A 22,712-nucleotide genomic window follows, 5' to 3' on the forward strand; every position below is an offset into this window, starting at 1 on the left:
CAAATAACAAATTAAAATGATGATGATAATAATAACTGAACATATGTGATAGGTCCTCGAGGATATGCTGAGAAGTTGTGTTATTGAGTTTGAGGGAAGCTGGGACAGATACCTTCCACTGGCAGAATTTGCATACAACAATAGCTATCAAGCTACCATACAAATGGCACCCTATGAAGCACTGTATGGGAGAAAATGCAGAACACCTGTATGTTGGAATGAATTGGGTGAAGATAAGCTAGTGGGGCCAGACCTGATAAAACAGACAGAGGAAAAGGTGAAATTGATAAAGGCCAATTTGAAAGTTGCCTTAGACCGACAAAAATCTTATGCTGACTTGAAAAGAAAGGACATTGAGTATGAAGTTGGCGAGAAGGTATTTCTCAAAGTATCACCGTGGAAGAAAGTGTTGAGATTCGGGAAAAAGGGAAAATTAAGCCCTAGGTTCATTGGCCCATATGAAGTTATGGAACGTGTGGGACCAGTAGCCTACCGATTAGCCTTACCACCTGAGTTGGATAAGATACATAATGCGTTCCATGTCTCAATGCTCAAAAGATACAGATCATATCCTTCACATATCATCTCAGTAGAAGAAATTGTGGTACAACCTGACCTGACATATAAAGAAGAACCAATTAAAATCTTGGCACGAGAGGTAAAAGAGCTCAGAAACAAGACAATTCCACTAGTGAAAATCCTATGGAGGCACCACAACACAGAAGAGGCAACGTGGGAGAGCGAGGAGACAATGAGACAACAGTTCCCTCAGTACTTCACATCAGGTAAATTTCGAGGACGAAATTTTTATTTAGAGGGGAAGAGTTGTAACATCCCCACTGTATGTATTCTGTACGTTCTGTTGCTCCAGTGGCCAAATATCAGTCCAAGTAAGTTAGGATGTTTGGAACTACACTTCGGTGATAGTGAACAGACATATAATGATGAAATAAATAAAAAAAAAAATACAAGAAAAATCAAAGCAAAGTGAAAGAGAGAAAATGAAGCTAAGCTGAACGAGCCCGCACTGCAGCGATGGGTGACCGCACCGGGAAGGCCGTTGCCGACCCCAAGATCACGGGGAACCCTTGTAATTAAATTTTGAGACATAAATAAAGGTTTATTGAAATGTAATTGACACTAGAAATATCAAATAAAAAATTAATAAATAAGTACAAAGAAAAATAAAAAATCGAGAAACAGACAAAAATCGGTGTTACTGAAAAATCGGGAATATAACCCGAAGTGGGCATTTTGGTCATTTGACATCAAGAGCTACCTTTTGACCTCAATTTCCATTAAGAATAAATGATATTACACTTTAAAAATGACATGAAAAATTAAAATAGGATACAATGTGTAAATAGTAAAAGAATGGAGCTAAATGAGCAAATAAGAAAACTTTAATTATTTAACCATTAAACTACTACCTAGTGCTCCACTAACTCCAGCCATGGGACACTTATCTAAGCCTTGGGACAGCTGAGTCATCTTCTTCTTCATCCCACTTCACCTTGCCGAAATGAAATTCACCATGGAAACCACCATGGCCGCCCCACATGCAACCTTCATGGGTGCATGATCAAGCCACCATTTCCACTTGGTTCCTTCATTAAATCTTGCCTACTTACCTTAGGGAAGATATTGGCAATAAGAAAAACAAGATTTGGTGAAGTTTTGATAAGCTTCAAAAGTGGTAAGTGTCCAAAACCTCTCCCTTGCTTTAGTAAACCTTGTGTTTAGGTTGAGGTGAGTATTTTGGTGAAGAGAAATGAAGAAAACATTGAGAAATGAAATGGTCCATTATCGGTAGCCATGAATATGTGTTGTATTTGAATTTTTCTTACCTCTAATTGATGGAAATTAAGGTTGATTAACACAAATGGAAGATGTAGTAAGTTAAAATCTAAGTATATGCATGTAGTGCTTGAATTAAGGGTGTGAAATGGAACCTTAATGCTTTGAGCAAACTGCCATGTTTGGCAGCCCATAATAGCATGAATTTATGTTTGAATATGAAGTTTATTAATGAAATATGACAGTGTTAAATTGTGGACAGCATGTGTAAGTGATATTAAAGTATGAGTATGTTGAAGTGTATGTGTAATATTGACATTGAGATATGTTGAATTTTAGTGGAAGTGAATGTTGAACTTAATGATGAATTGTGTGCATTGAGCACTTGAATGTTCTACCCAAAATTGTTTGCTGGAATTGTGTACAATATATATATATATATATATATATATATATATATATATATATATATATATATATATATATATATATATATATATATAAATGGAAGTGTCATTGATTGAATATAGAAGTAAGGAGGAGGAGAAAGAATATCAAATTGGAAGTGTATGTGTTTTGTGCAGATTGTGTATTGATGCCAGTACCTAAATTAGGTTATAACTGCCAAATTGTGAACCCAATTGGTATGAGGCCAATGGGGGGGTGAAAATAGACACCAAATTGGCCAACATTCATGCAGAAATGTTGCCAAAATTCTGCCCATAAATTGACCTAAAAAAATGACAAAATCCGGAATAGCAACCTTGCAACCCAGATTTTTGACCATATGAACAGTAATCATTACGATGACCATAACTCACTCAAAACAGGTGCAATTGATCTGAAATTTTTACCATGGATAGCTTAGACATAGAGCTACAATTCTTATGAAGACACCAAAGTGCAGAAATGACCAGAACCAAGTCAAATAGCTTGCACAATTTCGGGTATCAAAACTAACAGAACTAAAAGTGACCTAAAATTGACAAAATTTTGTACTAAAGGTGCAATCTGTCCAACTTTAGTAAATTGATCATATCTTGGTGTATACAACTCAGAATGACCTGAAATTTTGCCCCACGTGCAATAAGACATAGAGCTACAATTTTTCTTCTTTGACCAGAAGCTAAAAACCAAGAGAAATAGGACTTTAAGCTAGACCAATCTAGCACACCAAAAATTAAGAATTTGACATTTACATACAATGATGCTTGAAGCAATTTGGCAATCAATGCCAATTTGTAAAAATGGTAAATCGCACTATATTGGCAACATATTGAATTACAATATGTGACATGTTGATGCTAGAAACAACTTATCCATAGTGCCTAAAAAGGTCAACATATGCATTGACTTATGAATTACAAAATAGTTAGTAAACTCTAAAAATTGAAGAATTAAACAATTAATTTATAATGTGCCCTAGTTTACCTAGTTTACTAGTTTGGATAGGTTGGCATGCCAATAGGATTCTGACAGCTGTTCTGTAAATGGCTTCATGCCATACTGTGTTTTTACGACTTATTATGCCGCATTGTGACTCTAATAGCCTATGGCTATACATATTGTGTATTTATTCTTGGCTTATCGCCAGATTGACTATATGGCCTTTTAGACACACTATTTGCACACCGGGAGAAACTTTGTAACCGATGGTGTGACAGCCTGAGATACTAGGTACCCAGTGCCAGTATATCCGTTTATCTAGTCTGGTCAGTATATAGGCTACATGAGCAGTAATTCAAGTACTATTAAATTCAAATAACTAAATTCAGTCTACTAACATACAACACTACCAAAAATTAGCAAATATTGAAATGTTAGCAAATAAAAGTAGAATCAGCAACTACAAAGTATATCAATGTTATAAATTCATAAACACTTTATTTACTTTATTTTAGTGTATATTTCTTTATATTTGGCACCACTAAGCAAAATTGCTTAGCTCGTTGCTTTTGTAATGCGTAAGTATTGGAGACATAGCTAGGGAGCCCAGCAGACCTATGACCGGGTAAGACATCAGATCTGCACAGGAGTCCAGAGTCATCTGCACTGCATTGCATACATGGTAGGACTTAGGATGTCTTATATTTTATACTTTTGTTGTTTTTTTAAAATTCGGCCTTGTATTTGGTAATGTTATGAAAGCTCTAAAGTTTGTAATATTTTATACATATTAAATAACATGGAGATTTTTTGGATATATTTAAATTATTGTGGACTGTATTATGGAACTGTTTAATGACTGTTAAAGTCTATTGACTTTACTAAGAAATAGAGACTATGAAATATTTGATATTTTGATATTATCATATTAAACTGTTTTCAACAGGTTTGGAAGGACAATTTATCCGAAATACAGACAGCACCTTGCCAAATTTTTATTACAATTTTTGAAACACTGATTTTGTCAAAGTATGAAAATAGTATCAGCATGATATGAATATTACATAAAAGACTTCTTAAAATCAAATTGAGCCCAGGAAATAAAATAATCACAGACTAGGTGTTCCGGCACGCCATGTAGCACGCCTTGCTTGGCTATACTGTAGACGGGTGAGGGGTGTTACACTTATCTAGAAAGGTTGCCATTCATGTTTGTGTCGATGAATTAGTATGAGATACTAATGAGATGGAATGGTGAGTCTCATACCATATAACAAACATGGTGGGCACTCATATGATAAGTAGGCCGAACTAGTGACGCTTATGACATGCACATGTAGTTTATTCTTGTCAATGCAATGTCATAAAGATCATGCTAGTGCATATAATCCCTTAAGATAGCACAGTTACCTTGTATATAGGTGGTTTGAGTTTGATACTGCTTTTATACTTATACTATGTATGGGTATATGGGCATGTATTAGCTCTTACTAGTTATGTAACACCCCTTATCCGGTCCACAGTGTAGCCAAGCAAGGGACGTCACATTCTGTGTTGGGTCATCCTATCTTATCTTGTTTTGTTCATTATTAGCTTTAATGACATTTTATTTTAAACTCAATCATTTCAATTCATATTTCATCATGCCTTCATCCACTTATATAAAATTTTCATAATCATTCATGTAGAAATAATCTCATTTCATTTATAGAGTTCAAGTACACAAGTTACATAACTCATATACAATTTCAAAATTAGTTACAAAGTTTCCCATCTACGATGCTCGAAATGAATACATATATCTTATATCCATGAGCCCTACTAAAAAGAACAGCTAAGGTGACCACACTCTTACTGCAGATCTGATCACTACTGGGCTTTGTCTCCAGTACCTATGTGTGGAAAACCAATGCGCTAAGCATATTGCTTAGTGGTGCAATAATATAATAAAAATAAACTAAATAAATAGAAATACATTTTCATATGTATGATATTATAACAGGAATGCATTTCATGATTTATGAGTGTTTTACAGTTTATTGGTCTTTTCCATTTATTTGTTTGATATTCAATCACATTAATTCATTTCATTACCCAACCAACCTATGACAGACTGTTAAAACTGGATACACGGGAGTATACTAGTTAGACACTCCATGTGCCTGTCATGTATACATCTGTCAAGCATAAAGCCAGCGGGTAGGCATGGAGCTAGTAAAATCATGTAGGGCATAAAGCCAACAGGCAGGCATAAAAAGCCAGAAGAATAACCATGTTAGGCAGACATTGCCTTTTAATGGTCATCCATGAGATAGGCTAAAAAGCCATGGGCAGTACTACATCTGTAGTCCATAATTGACATGTCAATCGATCCAACTCATACATATAAGTCTAGGCATACAAGGCCAAATTTAATGTGTGTTTATAAATTTCAACAACTTATTACTTGTGTTATTCATGCTTCATAGTATTAATACACTATTCATGTTGGGAACATAAGTCCCACTGATATGGCCATGTAGTTCATGTGGACATTAAACCATTTACATTAAGTTATTTTCACATTTCAAGTCATTTGGAAAAGATTCAAAAATTTGCAAAATTGCGATTGTAAATTTCCCTAGCATTTTGGCTATGATGCAAAATCTGTTTGGCCACACTTCCTTCATGGAAGTTGTTCTTTTATGTCTTAAATTTATTTCCTTTTTTAAATCATTCAATTTGGAGTTTTGTAGCTCCAGATATGGTCAAATTTCTAACTACTATTCACATACCCAATTCTGCAGGTCTCTTGCTTCTAAAATTTCTACCAAGTATTGCATCCCAAATCCGAGCATCTTAGGCTCAATTTTTTATTCAAGTTCCTAAAAAAAAGTTTTAGATCCTTGTCTTAGGTTTCCAAATCAATTTGATTCACCTCAATTGAAGTTTTCTAGCAGAAGGTATGACTTATTAAGTATCCAGAGGTCATATGGTAGTCTACTGGATTCCAGAAGTTCCAGCATTGTTGTCCTCTATTGTCCTAACAATTTCACTGAGTTGCCCTAAGATCTGGGTGTTGATGAAAAGAGGAATGTTTCAATTCTATGTCTTATGAAAATTTTGGCTTTGGAATTACTACATTTGGACTTTTGTAGCTTGAGTTATGTTATTTCCCCAAAACTGGTCAGGATCTCAATTGTGCAAAATTTCCAGATTTGGTTCTGGTGCAAGATAGGTTTGCTGATCCAAATTTGTGTCCAGCAATTTAGTTCAGTTAAGTTCATAATTTTGTCTTAAGTTCTTCATATGAAATGTTCTCCTATGTCTTAGGTTTCCATCATTTTAAGAATAAGGTCAATTGGAGTTTTCTAGAGTGAGTTATGATAATTTAAAAATTACTGTTTACATGGCTAATTCTGCTACTATCTAGAATTGCATTCCGAATTCAAGGGTAAATTAGGGTAACTTATGGTCATTTTCTAGTCAGGCTTCCTATATGAAAATTGTGGCATTATGTCTTAAGTTTCATCTCCAACTAGCCTCTCACTAATTGGAGCTATGTAACTCTACTTATGCTCATCCAAATCTGCTGGACTCTGGGTTCCAAAATTCAACATATTGACCAACCTCCTAATTCATAATTTCACTTAACAACCAACTTTATTTCATACTCAACATATATAATTTGGTCAATATTTGACCTCAAAAACATTAATTTCACTTCATGACATCAAAACCCTAATTCTCCCAAAATTTCCAAAACCCTAATTTAACAATTTCTAATTTCATGTAATCCTCATACAATCCAACATACCATTTATAAATATGCTTCATTTCTCACTAAGATTCATGCTTAATTTCATGAAGATATCAAAATCCCCAAATTTCCTAGGTTGACCCAAATTTGCTTCTTCAATTCATGCATAGTTTCTTCAATTTCCTTTGTTAATTTTGCATAATCAAGTTTAAATGCAAGGATTTGAGAAGAATCTAAACTAAAATTTCACATACCTCACTTGAAAGATTTTTCCCAATTCTTCAAACTTTCAAATCTTCAATTTCTCTTACTTCTTTCACTCCCAATCACTCTAGCAAGATCAAGTGGCAAGTTTTTATGTTTGTGGTTAGAGAAAATATGGTAGAAATCGAAGGGGGAATGGAGTTTGGGAAGAAAAAAATGATGGAAGGCTATGGGGAGAGGGTGTTGGCCATGAAGGGAGAGAAGGAAGGAGGATACTTTTTCATTGAGTAAATTTTTGTTTCTTCTATTTATAATTATCCAACTTTTTAATTGAATTTTCAATTATTTTAATTCTAGTTCCTAACAATTCCTATGATTCTCTATATGTCCTCTTTTATTTTCCATACTATTTTCATATTTTAGAATTCATTTTCAATACTTTAATCTTACATAATTAATTGTCATTTAGGTTAAAAATCAACTTTGGGGTGAATTGAACAAAATGCCCTTCATTGGGTTATAGTCCATCCTTTCTTTATTGTTACCGATATTTTCTATAACTCAATGATTACTTGATTTTTATTTTGCTTATTTCTAATTATTTTTTCATCATTTTTTTAGTTCTCAAATTGGCTTGAAATAGTACTATTCATTGTATGAAATTGGTACTATTCAGAGCTCAAGAAATTCGAGGTGTTACAAGTTATATATGGAGATAGGTGTTAGTCAAGATAGGATCCATTACCCTAAGTAAATAGGGATAAAATCTTATGTTCATTTAATTGTTCTTGATGTTTTAAGTTTCTAGTCAGGACAGATAAACTTAGCCAAAAAAGAGTTTCTGATAAGGAAGTCTAATTGGTCAAGAATTAAAATTAAAAGAGAACATATAATTCAATGCAATTGGAGCTTGACATTAACTGTGACTCCAGCTAGAATTGGGATATTATAACAGAAAGATTCTAGTGAATAGCACGCATGACCAAAGGTTCATAGATTGGAGATATAATTCATTACTAATTTGGTAGTCATAGCACATAATTCTAGATGTCAATTATGACTTATGAGAACTCGGATGAAATGGGGATTTCATTCTAATTTTGGAATGGTTCCAATCTCATTGCCAATTAGTCATGAACCTAGTAAATCATACACATAAAGGCATATTGACCAAGGCATAATTAGTTTAATTAATTGACTAAAGAGTTTGGTTAATTAATTAAATTGACAAATTTAGTTTGCAATAAGATTGCAAAGTCTCTAGCATGACTTGAAACTAAATTTATCTATGGAAGTCTATAAGTTAATATTTAAATGGTTTAAATATAAACTTGAAAATTAATTAAGGGATGAAGATAAAATTTGGAGAATTTGACTTGCTCAAATGTTGACCTCTTTGACCTAGTCAAAGTTTGACACTTTGACTTAGTCAATGGAAGACCATTATTAGTTAGATAATGACGATTAATTGATTAATCTTGACATAATTAATGATGATTAATTAAGGCTTAATTTCTTTATTGGTTAGTGGTGACAAATGGTCCAATGAGAATTGGATAAGAATTTTAATTATCCAATTAGAATTCAACATTTGCTCACTAATATTAATTGAGATATTTAAGTGAAGACAAGGAAAAAGAAAATAAGTTTCTTTTCCTTTCTTGTGCCGGCCACCTTTGTGGTTTTCCCTCTCTATAGTTTCATCCTCATCCTTGAAAAAATTCAAGAACTCAAGTTATTGTCTTTTTGAATTAATCCCTTAGAGAAAGTGTTTCTCCCTTACTTCCAATAAGAAAACCATAAGAACACAATATGCTCTTCCTCCCTTCTTATTGGCTGCCATGCTTTTGAAGAATTTGGGAGAGTTATTGGCTGTTCAAGGTGTTTTTGGTCAAGTGCTTGTGTGGACAAGCTAGAGGACTTGCAATTGAGAGTCTTCACTACTCGAATTAAGGTGGAATTGGTTGATTCTGAGCCTTGAAGGGTATGTAATCTCCAAGACCCTAGTTAGGTTTAATTTGAAGAAAATGTTTCCTAATGGCAATTAAGCCTATCTTGGACTTAAAGCATGATTTAATGTGACTAAATGTTGAATTTTTCAATAGCTAAATGTGGTAGCATGATGCATGATACCCTAGCTTAAGAAAAATTTCAAATTGCTAAATTTTGTACCTCTTGTGGAATTGTTCCTTTAATTAGTGTATAACTCCTTCATATTAGATACAGACTCTTCAAAATGGATAAATGCCATAAAATCTAAAATGGATTCCATGTATAAGAATCAAGTTTAAGATCTTGTAGACTCACCTGAAGGTATTGCACCGATAAGAAATAAATGGGTTTTCAAGCGGAAAATTAGTTTTGATGGAAAGGTAGAAACCTTTTCACATAGTAAGGCTAGTAGAGAAAGGGTTTCTCAAAGGCAAGAGATCAATTATGAAGAAACCTTTTCACCTATAGCCATGCTAAAATCCATTAGAATTTTATTAGCATTAGCAACATACTATGATTATGAGATTTGGCAAATGGATGTGAAAACTACTTTCCTCAATGTATATATAGAGGAAAACATTTTCATGGAATAGCCTAAGGGTTTTGAATCTAAGGATGGTTCTAAAGTACGCAAGCTTAAAAGATCCATTTATGGTCCAAAACAAGCTTCAATTTGATGAAGCCATTAAATCTTTTGGTTTTGTAAAAAATGAAGATGAGCCATGTGCGTACAAGAAGGTTAGTGGGAGTGCACTCACTTTTCTCATCTTGTATGTGGATGACTTATTATTAATGGGTAATGATATCGGTATGCTAACAACTGTAAAAATTTAGTTGTTTAATACTTTTCTCAATGAAAGATTTAGGGGAAGCAACATTTATTTTGGGAATTCATAACTATAGAGATAAATTCAAAAGAATGATAGGTTTGTCCTAAATTTATACTTAGAAAAGATGTTAAAAAGGTTTAACATGCTTGATTCCAAGAGAGGATTGTTGACTGCAGGGCACGGTATCCATCTTTTCAAAGATATGTCTCCAAAGACATCTGAGGAAAGAGAAAAGAAAACAAGAATTCTATATGCTTCAGCAATTTGAAGTCTTATGTATGTTATATTGTGTACAAGGCTAGATATCGCTTATGTTGTTAGTTTAATTAACAAATTTCAATCCAATCCAAGTTTAGAACACTAGACTATAGTCAAGAATAGTCTTAAGTACTTGAGAAGAACTAAAGATTTACTTTTGATATATGGAGGAGGTGATTTACAACTAGATGGATTTATAGATTCTGATTTTCAATTAGATAAGGATGATAGAAAGTCTATCTTAAGCTTTTTGTTTATTTGTAATGGAGGTGCAGTTAGCTAGAAAAGTTTGAAGCAGACAACCACTATGGAGGCCGAATATATTGCTACATCTGACGCTACAAAAGAAACTGTTTGGATTATTATAGAACTCAGAGTGGTTCTTTCTATTATGCCACCGATTCCTCTATACTGTGATAATAATGATGCTGTTATTCAAGCAAAGGAACCCCAATCTCACCAGAAATTCAAACATATAGAAAGACACTATTATATTATTAGAGAAATAGTTGGAAGAGGCAATGCAACCATGCAGAAGATAGATTCAATTGAGAACCCAGTTGATCCATTCACCGAGGCCATGACACAAAACCTATTAGATCGATATCTTGAGAAGATAGGTCTAAGATTTTGTAATGATTAACTCTAGTGTAAATAGGAGATTATTAGTAGTATGCCCTAGAGCATATCTTGAAATTTATATCTTGCAAATATTTATTCCCTTTAATGGCAGATATCTTTTTCTTTTAACTTTAAATGGTTTAAATTTAATTGAAAATATATCCTTTTATAACTTGTTAGATGTTTCATTCTTAAAGTGTTAAGAATATGAGTGATGGAACATTCTTGTACAAGTACTATAAATTATGGTTTATAGTTTTGGATATTTCAGAGGATAAGATTTATCCATATAATAAACAATATGGGCACTTGTTAAATAACTAAGCAAAACCAATGATGTAAGATAATATATACATGGAGTTTACTCTTATTAATACATAATTATTGAGATCATAATAGTGCATATAATCCCTTTATAACACCCCCTACCCGACCTACAGTGAAGTCGAGCAAAGGAATGCCACATTCTGTGTACGGAGCACTTAAACTTATCTTTGAACATTTTTCTTTCAAAATGTTTACCTTTTATTTTTAATAAATTTCAAATGAAAAAACTATAAAAGTTCCCTCTAAACATTTAACATCCACTTGTTAACAATATTATTTATAATTTCCAATTGCAACAATTATTGATAGTCAATTCTCATCATATTTGTATTCAACTTCATTCCTTCATCATATGTAAATAATAACATAACATATGTTCAGACATCCTTTAGTAATATATAAGTTTATAAACCTATAAATATAACAAAATATCTTTATACTTAAATTTACAGTCATCCAAAATAAATTTATATCCTATGTTTTTATTACATGACAAATGGGCATACAAAAATGAGTGACCAAAATGCATCTAGTATTAGTAGTACATCTGTAACACCTCTTACCCGGTCTACAGTGTAGTCGAGCAAGGACTGTCACACTGTGCCGGAGCACCTTATTTTATCTTACTTTATTCCTTTAATAATTTTTTATCTCATTATATTTTAAAATCAATTATATTCAAAGGAGAAACTGATAAAGTTTCCCTTATTCTATAATCAATTGGCGTATTTTACTATTCACCTGTTTAAATATTTCAACAATATTTTCCAATACTAATCTCATGATATTCATCATAACCAAATAATTTCAACTCATTATCCCAAATATCATTTCTCAACATCATCATTTCCATAATTTCAAATATCATGTCATAAATTTCAATTCTTGTTTTCCATCACAATTTCAAAAAAATTTCATCCATTTTGATTTATAACAGCTTACAACCCTCATTACATATGAAATAGTCAATTTATTAATTTACATCATATACATATTAAATACAATTTCATACTTTTCATTACAACATAATAAATATTTGTAATATATAAAATACATTAATATGACCTATATGGGCCCTATGTATATGCATTGCTAAGGAGGTGACACCCTGGACACTTCTGCAGATCCGAACACCAAAATCCTAGTCTAATGTCCACTGGCCTTATCTTTAGTACCAACGAGAGGAAACAATCCATCGCGCTAAGCATTTCTACTTAGTGGTGCAATAATATAACAAGGAATAATATTCACAAGTAAAGATAAAAATAGAGCATAATTTGTGTAATCAAGAATTATTTTGATTTCATATGAAATTTTTTATATTAAATATCTTTTGTCATTTTTGTTCTTCTTTAGAAGCGCTTATTTCATAAGCTTACAATAATAATATACAATATACAAAATTAATAAAAATATTGAATTTGTAACACCCTCACCATAGGTAGTCCGTATGTTCTATTATTCCGATGACTAATGTTTGCCCGAACAATCAGGATGCCTGGAACTACACTTAAATGATAGTGAGGAGACATTAAATGATGGAATACATGAGAAGAAATTACAAGAAAAATTAAGGAAAAATAAATGAAATGAAATGTAACTAGGTTAAACGAGTCGGAATCGCAGCAATGAGTGACCGCACTGGGAAGTCACTGCGTAGACAGTTGACGGCCCCAGGACCGCAGGAAATCCCAAGAAATAATTTTCGGGACATAATTAAAGGTCTTCTGAGATATAAATGACATTGAAAATGTCAAGAAAAATTTAGTTAATGGGTACCGATGAAAATGGAAATTAAACAAATTGGCGGATCAAGGATTTAATGGGCAGTACCAAAAAAGTTCGATTGTACCTCGAAGAGGGGCATATTGGTCATTTGATACTTAAAGTTGACTTTTAACCTAAATGTCTATTTAAAATGAGTTGTATTAAATTTTGAAAATAACATGAAAAAGAAATTATATATGAAATGTAATTAAGGAAAAATAAGGGGGTATAATTAGAATTTTTGAAACTTGAATATAATAATAATTAAATATATTTTAGTGGAGGTATAAAAGGTAAGAAGAAGACAAGGGCCACCACTTCACTCATCTTCTTCCTAAGATTTCTCCAATGGCCGAATTCCTTTCACAAATTCCTCCATGAGAATTCATCATGCAAGCTTCAATCCACTATGTTCATGCCATATTCCTTACAACTACCTTCATGAAAAGTGATCCTTACACCTTGGGAAATATATAGCCAGCAAAAAGAAAGGGAAATTTCAAAGATTTGCAAGCTTGAAAAATTCTGGATTCAAGGTTAGTGCTTTTCTTCTTTCCTTCTTCTTTTAATACTTGAAAATGACTTGAAATAAGTAGAAATTATAAGAAAATAAAAGGGATTCATGGACATAGGGGGGTCACTAAAAATTGGTAGCCAAGAAATTCATGGGATTTTGATGTGTTTAAATGATGTAAATGAGTTAAAGATGATGCTTGGTATGGGTATGTGTATGGGAAGAGATAGGAATTGAATTGATTGAGATTGAGAATTTGAATTAGGGTTTTGAAATGTTACTGAAGTTTAATTCGGCAGCCCCTATTTCCTTGAAGAGTTTGATGAATTTTTAATTACAATGATGGTTATTAATGTTAGTTGATGAAGGAGCAGAAGCATGAAAATTATTAGATTAGAATATTGAATTCAAAAATTTTCTTCTAGGGTCTCATGCATCATGCATGATTCATTATTTACCTATTGATTTCAATGTTCAATTGCACATTAAAACTCTTTTAATATGTATTAGGATCGACATTTGCCATTTAAGATTTTAGATTTAACAAATTAATTCATTAGAACCCTAGATTAATTGAAGAATATGTGCACTAACTTTTTGATGCACTGTAGATGTGTTTGGTACCTTTGTGAAGCACCTAGGACCCCAGATGTTGTCCCTCTAGCTTGTCCACACCAAGATCACCAATGGCAGCCCCTTGAATAGCTTTTAAAGCCTTGCTAACTAATTAGAAATTAGGGATTCGCCTTTAGAGACGTTGTAGATGTATATAGGACACTAGAAATAATTTCTAGCAATTTTAATTCAAGAGAATATGGGTAATTCTCTTTGAATTGATGAGAGATGAAGAACAAGAGAGGATGAAAGCTTCAAGAGTGGCAGCACCTCTTTGATAAAAGTCAGAATATCTTTTATTCTTTCATCATTTCCCTTTTATAATTAGGTCACCACTTAAAAGCCTTGTCACATATCATATTCTGATTACATCTCACCATCTCATGGTGCCACATGTCACCCTGTGAAATGACCAAATTACCCTTGTTTTGTAATTTTGAGTTCTCAACCCAAAATAATTATTTATCATCTTCTAATCAATTTATATCAAATATAAATTAATTAATTAATCTTTATTAATTAATTTCTCATAATTAAATTCATATTTAAACACTTTAAATATAAATTTAACTTATACTATAAATCCAATAACCTAGATTTGGTTTCAAGCCATGCTAGGGACTTTGCAATCTAATTGCAAACCAAACATATTTAATTAATCAATTAAACTCTTTAACTAATTAATTAAATCACATTTAACTTTGTGATTACTTGTGTATATGTGTGACTCACTAGGCTCATCACTTATTGGTAATGAGATATGATATTAACTCTTAATATCATCAAAACTCTTTCTTACCATAAATGATTTCTCTAAATCATTTTATGTACCTCATAGACCATGGTTAACACCTAGCATAGCATGCCATGGCCACCCAATTTGTAATGAGGAATACCGTAAATGAACCTTTAATTATATGTTACCATGCACTAGAATCTCTCTGTTACAAAATCCCAATTCGAGCTGGAGTCATGGTTTATGTCAAACTCTATTTGCTATGAATATTATGTTCTCTTTTAATTCCAATTATTGACTAAAAAGATTTTCTCATCAGAAACTCTTTTCTGATTAAATCTATCTGTCCTGGCCAGAAATTTGAAACATGAAGAACAATTAAATGAACATAGGATTTTATTCCTATTTACTTAGGGTAATAGATTCCATCTTAATCAATACCTACCTCTATATATAACTAGTAGGAGCCAACACATGCCCATATACCTATACACAGTACAAGTATGAAAGCAGTATCAAACTCAAATCACTTATTTACAAGATAACTGTGTTATCTTAGGTTCAAAGATTATATGCAATAATATGATTTATAACAATGCATTGACAAGAGTAAACTCCATGTGCTTGTCATAAGTGTCACTGGTTCGGCCTACTTATCATGCATAAGTGCCTATCATGTTTGTTATATTGCATGAGACTCACCATTCCATCTTATTTACATCTCATATAAATAACTTGGGAACAAACATGATTACAATCTTTCTGGATAAGTAATGTCCTTATTGTGAAGTATCCTCGACTGTGAACCAATTTATGATACTTTGTGTTAGAAATACTGTCACTCATATTCTTAATAGCTTAAGAATAGAATTTCTTACAAAATATCAATGGACCTTTTCTATATATAACACCCCCTATGTTCGGTAGTGCGTTATACTATTCCGGTGACCAGTGTCTATCCGGACAGCTAGGATGCCTAGAACTAGATTTAAATGTTAGTGAGGAGACATAAAATAATGAAATACAAGAAAGGAAAATACAAGAAAAACAAAGGAAAAATAATAGCAAGGAAATGTAATCAAGTTAAATGAGCCGAAAACCGTAGCGATGGGTGACCGCACCGGGAAGTTGCGGCATGGACTGTTGACTAGCCCTGGACCGTAGGGAACCTTGGAAAATATTTTTAAGACTTAAATAAACATATATTGAAGTATAAATGACATTAGAAATATCAAAGAAAAATTAAGTAATTAGTACAAACAAAAACGAGAAATCGAGAAATTGATAAAAATTAGTGTTACCGAAAAATTAGGAATACAACCCGAATAGGGGCATTGTGGTAATTTGACACTTAGAGTTGACTTTTGACCTCAATGTCCATTAAAAATAAGTGGTATTATACTATGAAAATGTCATGAAAAATAAGAAATATAAATAGTGGATGAATTGTGGCATAAGTGCAAATTAGGAACTTTAATTAATTAATTCATTAAATTATCTTAGTGCTCCACTAACTAAGTATTAAGGGACCTATATAAAGCCATTTGGACAGAAAATAAACTCATCTTCAGCCTCCTCTCAAACCAGCCATACCACTCCACCGTTGAAACTCCATAGCCAAAGCTTGAACAAACCTCCATGCACCTTAGTTGAAGCCATATTTCTTCAAACTCTCTTCACTAAAGTTGGTCTACACACCATAGGCAACATATAGACAGAAAAAAAGAGAGGGAATTCCATGGATTTGTGAAGCTTAAGTTGAGGTTAGTGCTTAATCTTTCCAATTTCCTTCACTAATCCTTGTGTTGAGCTTTGGGTAAGTTGAATTGCTAAGAAAAATTGAGGAAATGATTGAGTATTGGTGAACCTTAGTTTTGGCAGCCATGAAAATGCATGGTTAGTGACTTATTCTATATTTAATAGATGGGAATTAAGGTTGATTAACTCAAATGGAAGTTGTAGTAGGTTAATGTTCAATTATGTGCATGTTAGTGCTTGAATTGAGGGTTTGAAATGGGACCTTGATGCTTTGGAAAAATGCCATGTTTGGCAGCCCATAATATCATGAATTTGTGTGTGTAAATATGAAGTTTGTTAATGAAACATGATAGTGTTAAATTGTGGGTAGCATGTGTAATTGATATTGAGGTATGAGTATATGGAAGTGTATGTGTAATATTGACATTAAGATATGTTGAATTTCGGTGGAAGTGAATGTTGAGCTTGAATGGTGTATTGTGTGCATTGAGCACTTGAGTGTTCTACAAAAAATGTTTGTTGAAATTGTGTTCAATATATATAGAAGTGCCATTAATTGAATACTGAAGTATTGGAAGGAGGAGGATTGTTAAAATTGGAAGTGTGTGTTCAAATGCAGGTTGTGTATGTTGGCAGCACATAAATTTGGTCATAAGTGCAAAACTGTGAACCCAATCGGTATAAGGCCAATGGAGGGTGAAACTAGACACCAAATAGGCCAACTTTCATGTAGAAATATTGCTAAAATTCTGCCTAGAAACTGACCTTAAAAATGACCAAATCTGGAATGGCAACATTGCAAATCTAGATTTTTTACCATATAAACAGTAGTCATTAGGATGATCATAATTCACTCAAAACAGATCCCATTGACCTGAAAATTTTACCATGGATGGAATAGACATATAGCTACAATTCTTATGAGGACACCAAAGCCCAGAAATGGCCAGAACCAAGTCAAATAGCTTGCACAAGTTTGGGTACCAAAACTGCCAGAACTAAATGCGACCTAAAATTGACCAAATTTTGCACTAAAGGTGCAATCTGTCCATCTTTAGTAAATTGACCATATCTTGGTCTATAGAACTCAGAATGACCTGAAATTTTGCCCTGAGTACAATAAGACATAGAGCTACAATTTTGCTTCTTTGACCAGAAGCTAAGAACCAAGAGAAATAGGACTTTAAGCTAGACCAATTTAGCATACAAAAATTGAGAACTTGACATTTACATACAATGATGCTCGAAATAATTTGGCAATGAATGCCAACTTGTAAAAATGGTAAATTGCAATATATTGGTAGCATATTGAAATGCAAAATGTGATATATTAGTAACATTAAAATTTATTCACCTAGTGTGTATTAATGGTTAACATTATAGGTTGACTAACGAAATGAATTGAAGGAATAGTACCAAGAAAAATTTAGATATTGGATTTTATTGTTAGAAATAATTTAACTGAGTACTGAAACACTTTAAATTGTGAGTTTCAATTGAAAAGGATATTGAACAGCATAAGGAACATTGAGTCAAGGTTTAGGGGTGACTCAAATTAGGTCTGTGCATAATATTTTTTTTTATATTCACTGCTTTTACCAAAAAATTTATTTGGAGAAATGAGTTATGAATAATTTTTTATTGTTTTGGCTTTGGAAATTTTATTTGGAAATTATTGTGTTGCCTACTTTGCAAATGCAAATTTTGAGATAAATTGTGTTTAGTGGTATCGGAGCAAAGTAGGGATGGCGATACGTAACGCCTACGATTCTTGGGAACTCTCACGCATGAACTCAGGAGCTTGCAGGGACGGTGATACGTAACGCCTGCAAGTGCTCTGATAAGTACACTATATTCCTCCTCCATTTATGGGGTGAATATGACTATATTCCTCCCTTTTTGACTTGTCAGTCTGAGGTGAGTATGGATGAGTTCTCATTAGCTAGCTAGCCACCTCCCTCATTGATTTCGATTAGTGGGGTGAGTATGCATTATCGTGGTGTACAACACAGCATGTTCGAAAAATTTGTGTCATGACCTAAGTTGTGTTATTGATTGGCAACACTGTGTTATTCAATTGTTTGTTCAAATTTGTGTTATATAAGCTTTGAAAAATTGTGAATTGTTTGAATTGTAAATTGCCAATAAAAGTTTTATGTGCTGCATTTTAAATTGTTATTGTATACCACTGAGTAAATTTTACTCAGCGATAGCTTTTTCATTGCTGTCGCAGGTAGACAGACAAACAGAGCAGCAGAGTAGGCTGCTTGTGCTACATTTTGGGATTCTGCCGAGCATATTGAGAATACCATATTTTTGAAATTTTGTTGTAATGTATGTGCACTGTATGTATATATTGTACTTGGTCTTGAGCTGTTGTAAATTATTTTGACCTATCAAAATGTTGTATTACAATTCTCTTATTTCAGCTTTTGAAATACTCATTTATTTTGCCCTTTATCTTTGAAATTGCTGAAAATGATATTGAACTGAGTTTGAATTGTGTTGAGGACATTGAATTGTGTTGAGCCATATTGGAGTTTGGAATTGAACAAATATATTGGAAGTGCTTTTTACAGATTTTTGAAGAACTGTTTTGCTCTAAATACAGATGGCACTCTACTAAAATTTAGAAAAAAAATTATTGATACTTCAGATTTGTTATTTGGTTTCACTTCAGTTAAAAATCTTTTAACACCTGTCAAAAGTGCTCACCATTATAGAGAGAAATAAGAAAAGTTTTAAAATCCCTTGTAGTATATTTAATGGCTTACTAGTAGGCGCAGTACGGTAATTCATTAGGTGTACTATGGGATCATGTTACATCTTATGGAAGGGTAAGGTGTGTCATGTTTTAGTGGTATCAGAGCTAGTTTTTAAATTCTGTTTTGACCTGTAATCTGAATATTCTTTTTTTATAGTACAACTGCTCAATGCCATTGTTTGATACATGCAGTACATTACATTATAAATATGCACTAATGAGAGGAAATCTCCTTGTGTTATTTGTCCAGGAGGTGTAATATCCTCTAATTGACTATGGAAGAAGGGGACCGTTCAGTTTATCATTCAATAGAGGCTGAGGTGCAAGGGGAAGCCCCAGCTCTTCATAATGTGAGTGGATCAGCTGCACCAACCCCCTTAATACCATAGTTCCCTGCTCAATTTGCTCAGCAGATGGATGCGATGTTCCAACAGATGGTTGGTAACATGCCCACTCAAGCCCCACTGCAGACACTAGTAGTACAACCATAGCCTTCAGCTAGGCAATATGACAAGTTGATTAAATATGGGGCTATTGAGTTCAAGGGGACAATGGATCCACTAGAGGCAGAATAATGGTTGGAAAGGATGGAAAGAGTTTTTAGGAAGTTGCACTGCACCAATGAGCTAAAGTTTGAATACTCAGTCTCACTTCTACAGGGGGATGCGTATGACTGGTGGAAAACTATTCCTCACAGTTTGGTGGAACCTCCAGTGCTGACATGGGATGACTTTCTCAGAGAGTTCAGACAAAAATATGTCCCAGATGCTTATGTGGACCAGAAGCTATAGGAGTTCTTAAGCCTAAAGCAAAGGAATAGAACAGTGGTAGAATGTGAGAGAAACTTCTCTCGATTGAGTCATTATGCAGGAAGCCTGCTTACCACTCCTAGAGACAGATGTAAATGTTTTCAGGTCGGGTTAAGGCCTAGTCTAAGAATGCAAGTTGTGGGGTTCCGACACCAGAATTTCTTAGAGCTAATATCACAAGCCCTGGAACTAGAAAGAATTGAGAATGAAGAAACAGTTAAAAAGGGTACAGAAGAAAAAGAGAAAAATAGAAAGACTACTTATCAAGTTCCTGATAGTGGGTCAGGAAAAAGAAAGCACTTTGGAGGATCTAGCTCACGCGAATCAGGTAGAGATAGATTTTATGGACATAAACCACCCCGATTGGATCGGCAAACTCAGTAGAAACCCAGAAATGCACTGTCAGATCAACTTTGTGAAACTTGTGGTAAACCACATAGTAGGGTATGTTATAGAGCCATAGGAGCATGTTTTAATTGTGGAGAGACTGGTCATTTTGCTAAGGATTGTATAAATCCACACCGTTCTAGATCATTTACTACACCAGAGGGATCAGCCCAAGTTTCTACCCCAGAGAGTTCACTATCAGTTAGTAGAGGTAGAGGTAGAGGTAGGGGTAGTACACTTAGAAGTCAGAGTACTGTGAATCAGCCAGAACAGGGTGATACTTCAGCTAGAATATACACTATACAGCAGAGGGAAGAGGCTAAAACTTCTGACATTTTTGCTAGTATTTTTTCAATTTTTAACTAAGAAATATATATATATATGTATTGTTTTACCCGGGGTCTACATACTTTTACGTTAGTGCCAGCATTGTTTGCCTTTCTGCTGTCTCTCGTATAAAAAAAAAAAATTGTCAGTTACCTAAAAGTAAGTTACAGTAATGGAATTGCTCTAGATGAGGGCAAAGATGTTATAGTTAGTAATTGTCAATGGATATTATGATCAGAATAAGTTTCGGATATTAGTGAATTTGAGAAGGATAAAATATAGGAAAGTTTGATCTATTAGAATGTATTGTAGTAACTATGCAATATTCTTGATGTTTGTACTGTAAGCTGCAGATCACAGTACTGACATGAGATTATTCTGTAGAGCTACGTACTACTTGATAGTACATCAAAATGAGAGTAGTTGCCAACGACATCTGTTTTTGTATAGTTATGCCAGGATAGAATTTAATTGTTGGAAATGAGTTTGAAAATCCTACTTAGGGATTTAAAACTCAAAAGTTAGAATATCGAAAGGTTATAGTTTAGTACAAAAGAAAGTAAGTTATAGAATATTAATAGATAAAAATAGTAATGGAAGTAAAAATTTGAACAGTTGGTTCAGATATAACAAAAAAATATAACGAATATGAGTAAGATTTGCAACTAGAATGGTCAGAGGACCAATGATTAGATAAATAATATTAACATGACCTCAATGGTCATTCAATGAGGAAACATGAACCGAAATATTAGACAGAATAATAGTAAAAAAAAGATTGATGTTATACAAACAAATTAAATGTTTTATTAGATTGTTAAAAGTCTTATACAAATTTAAAGGAAAGAAGATTATATGATCATATAGAAAGGAGAAAATAAACGTATGACTATTATAAGACGGCTATTGGGTAAAATTTCGCGTACGAAATTTATTTTAAGGGGGGGAGAATTGTAACACCCATATGTTCGGTAGTGCGTTCTACTATTCTGGTTACCAGTGCCTATCCAGACAGCTAGGATGCCTAGAACTACATTGAAATGTTTGTGAGGAGACATAAAATAATGAAATACAAGAAAGGAAAATACAAGAAAAACAAAGGAAAAATAATAGCAAAGAAATGTAACTAAGTTAAAGGAGCCGATAACCGTAGCGATGGGTGACCACACCGGGAAGTTGCTGCGTGGACCGTTGATTAGCCCTGGACTGCGGAGAACCCGGAAAAATATTTTTAAGACTTAAATAAACATATATTGAAGTATAAATGACATTAAAAATGTCAAAGAAAAATTAAGTAATTAGTACAAAGAAAAACGAGAAATCGAGAAACTGACAAAAATTTGGAATACAACACGAATAGGGGCATTGTGGTCATTTGACACTTAGAGTTGACTTTTGACCTCAATGTCCATTAAAAATAAGTGGTATTATACTTTGAAAATGTCATGAAAAATAAGAAATGAGTACATAATATAAATAGTGGAAGAATTGTGGCTTAAGTGCAAATTAGGAACTTTAATTAATTAATTCATTAAACTATCTTAGTGCTCTACTAACTATGCATTAAGGGACCTATATAAAGCCATTAGGACAGAAAATAAACTCATCTTCAACCTACTCTCAAACTAGCCGTACCACTCCATCATTGAAACTCCATAGCCAAAGCTTGAACAAACCTCCATGCACCTTAGTTCAAGCCATGTTTCTTCAAACTCTCTTCACTAAAGTTGGTCTACACACCATGGGCAACATATAGACAGCAAGAAAGAGAGGGAATTCCATGGATTTGTGAAGCTCAAGTTGAGGTTAGTGCTTAATCTTTCCAATTTCCTTCACTAATCCTTGTGTTGAGCTTTGGGCAAGTTGAATTGCTAAGAAAAA

Source organism: Hevea brasiliensis, chromosome 4 (genome assembly GCF_030052815.1).
Source record: "Hevea brasiliensis isolate MT/VB/25A 57/8 chromosome 4, ASM3005281v1, whole genome shotgun sequence".
NCBI classification, from domain to species: domain Eukaryota; kingdom Viridiplantae; phylum Streptophyta; class Magnoliopsida; order Malpighiales; family Euphorbiaceae; genus Hevea; species Hevea brasiliensis.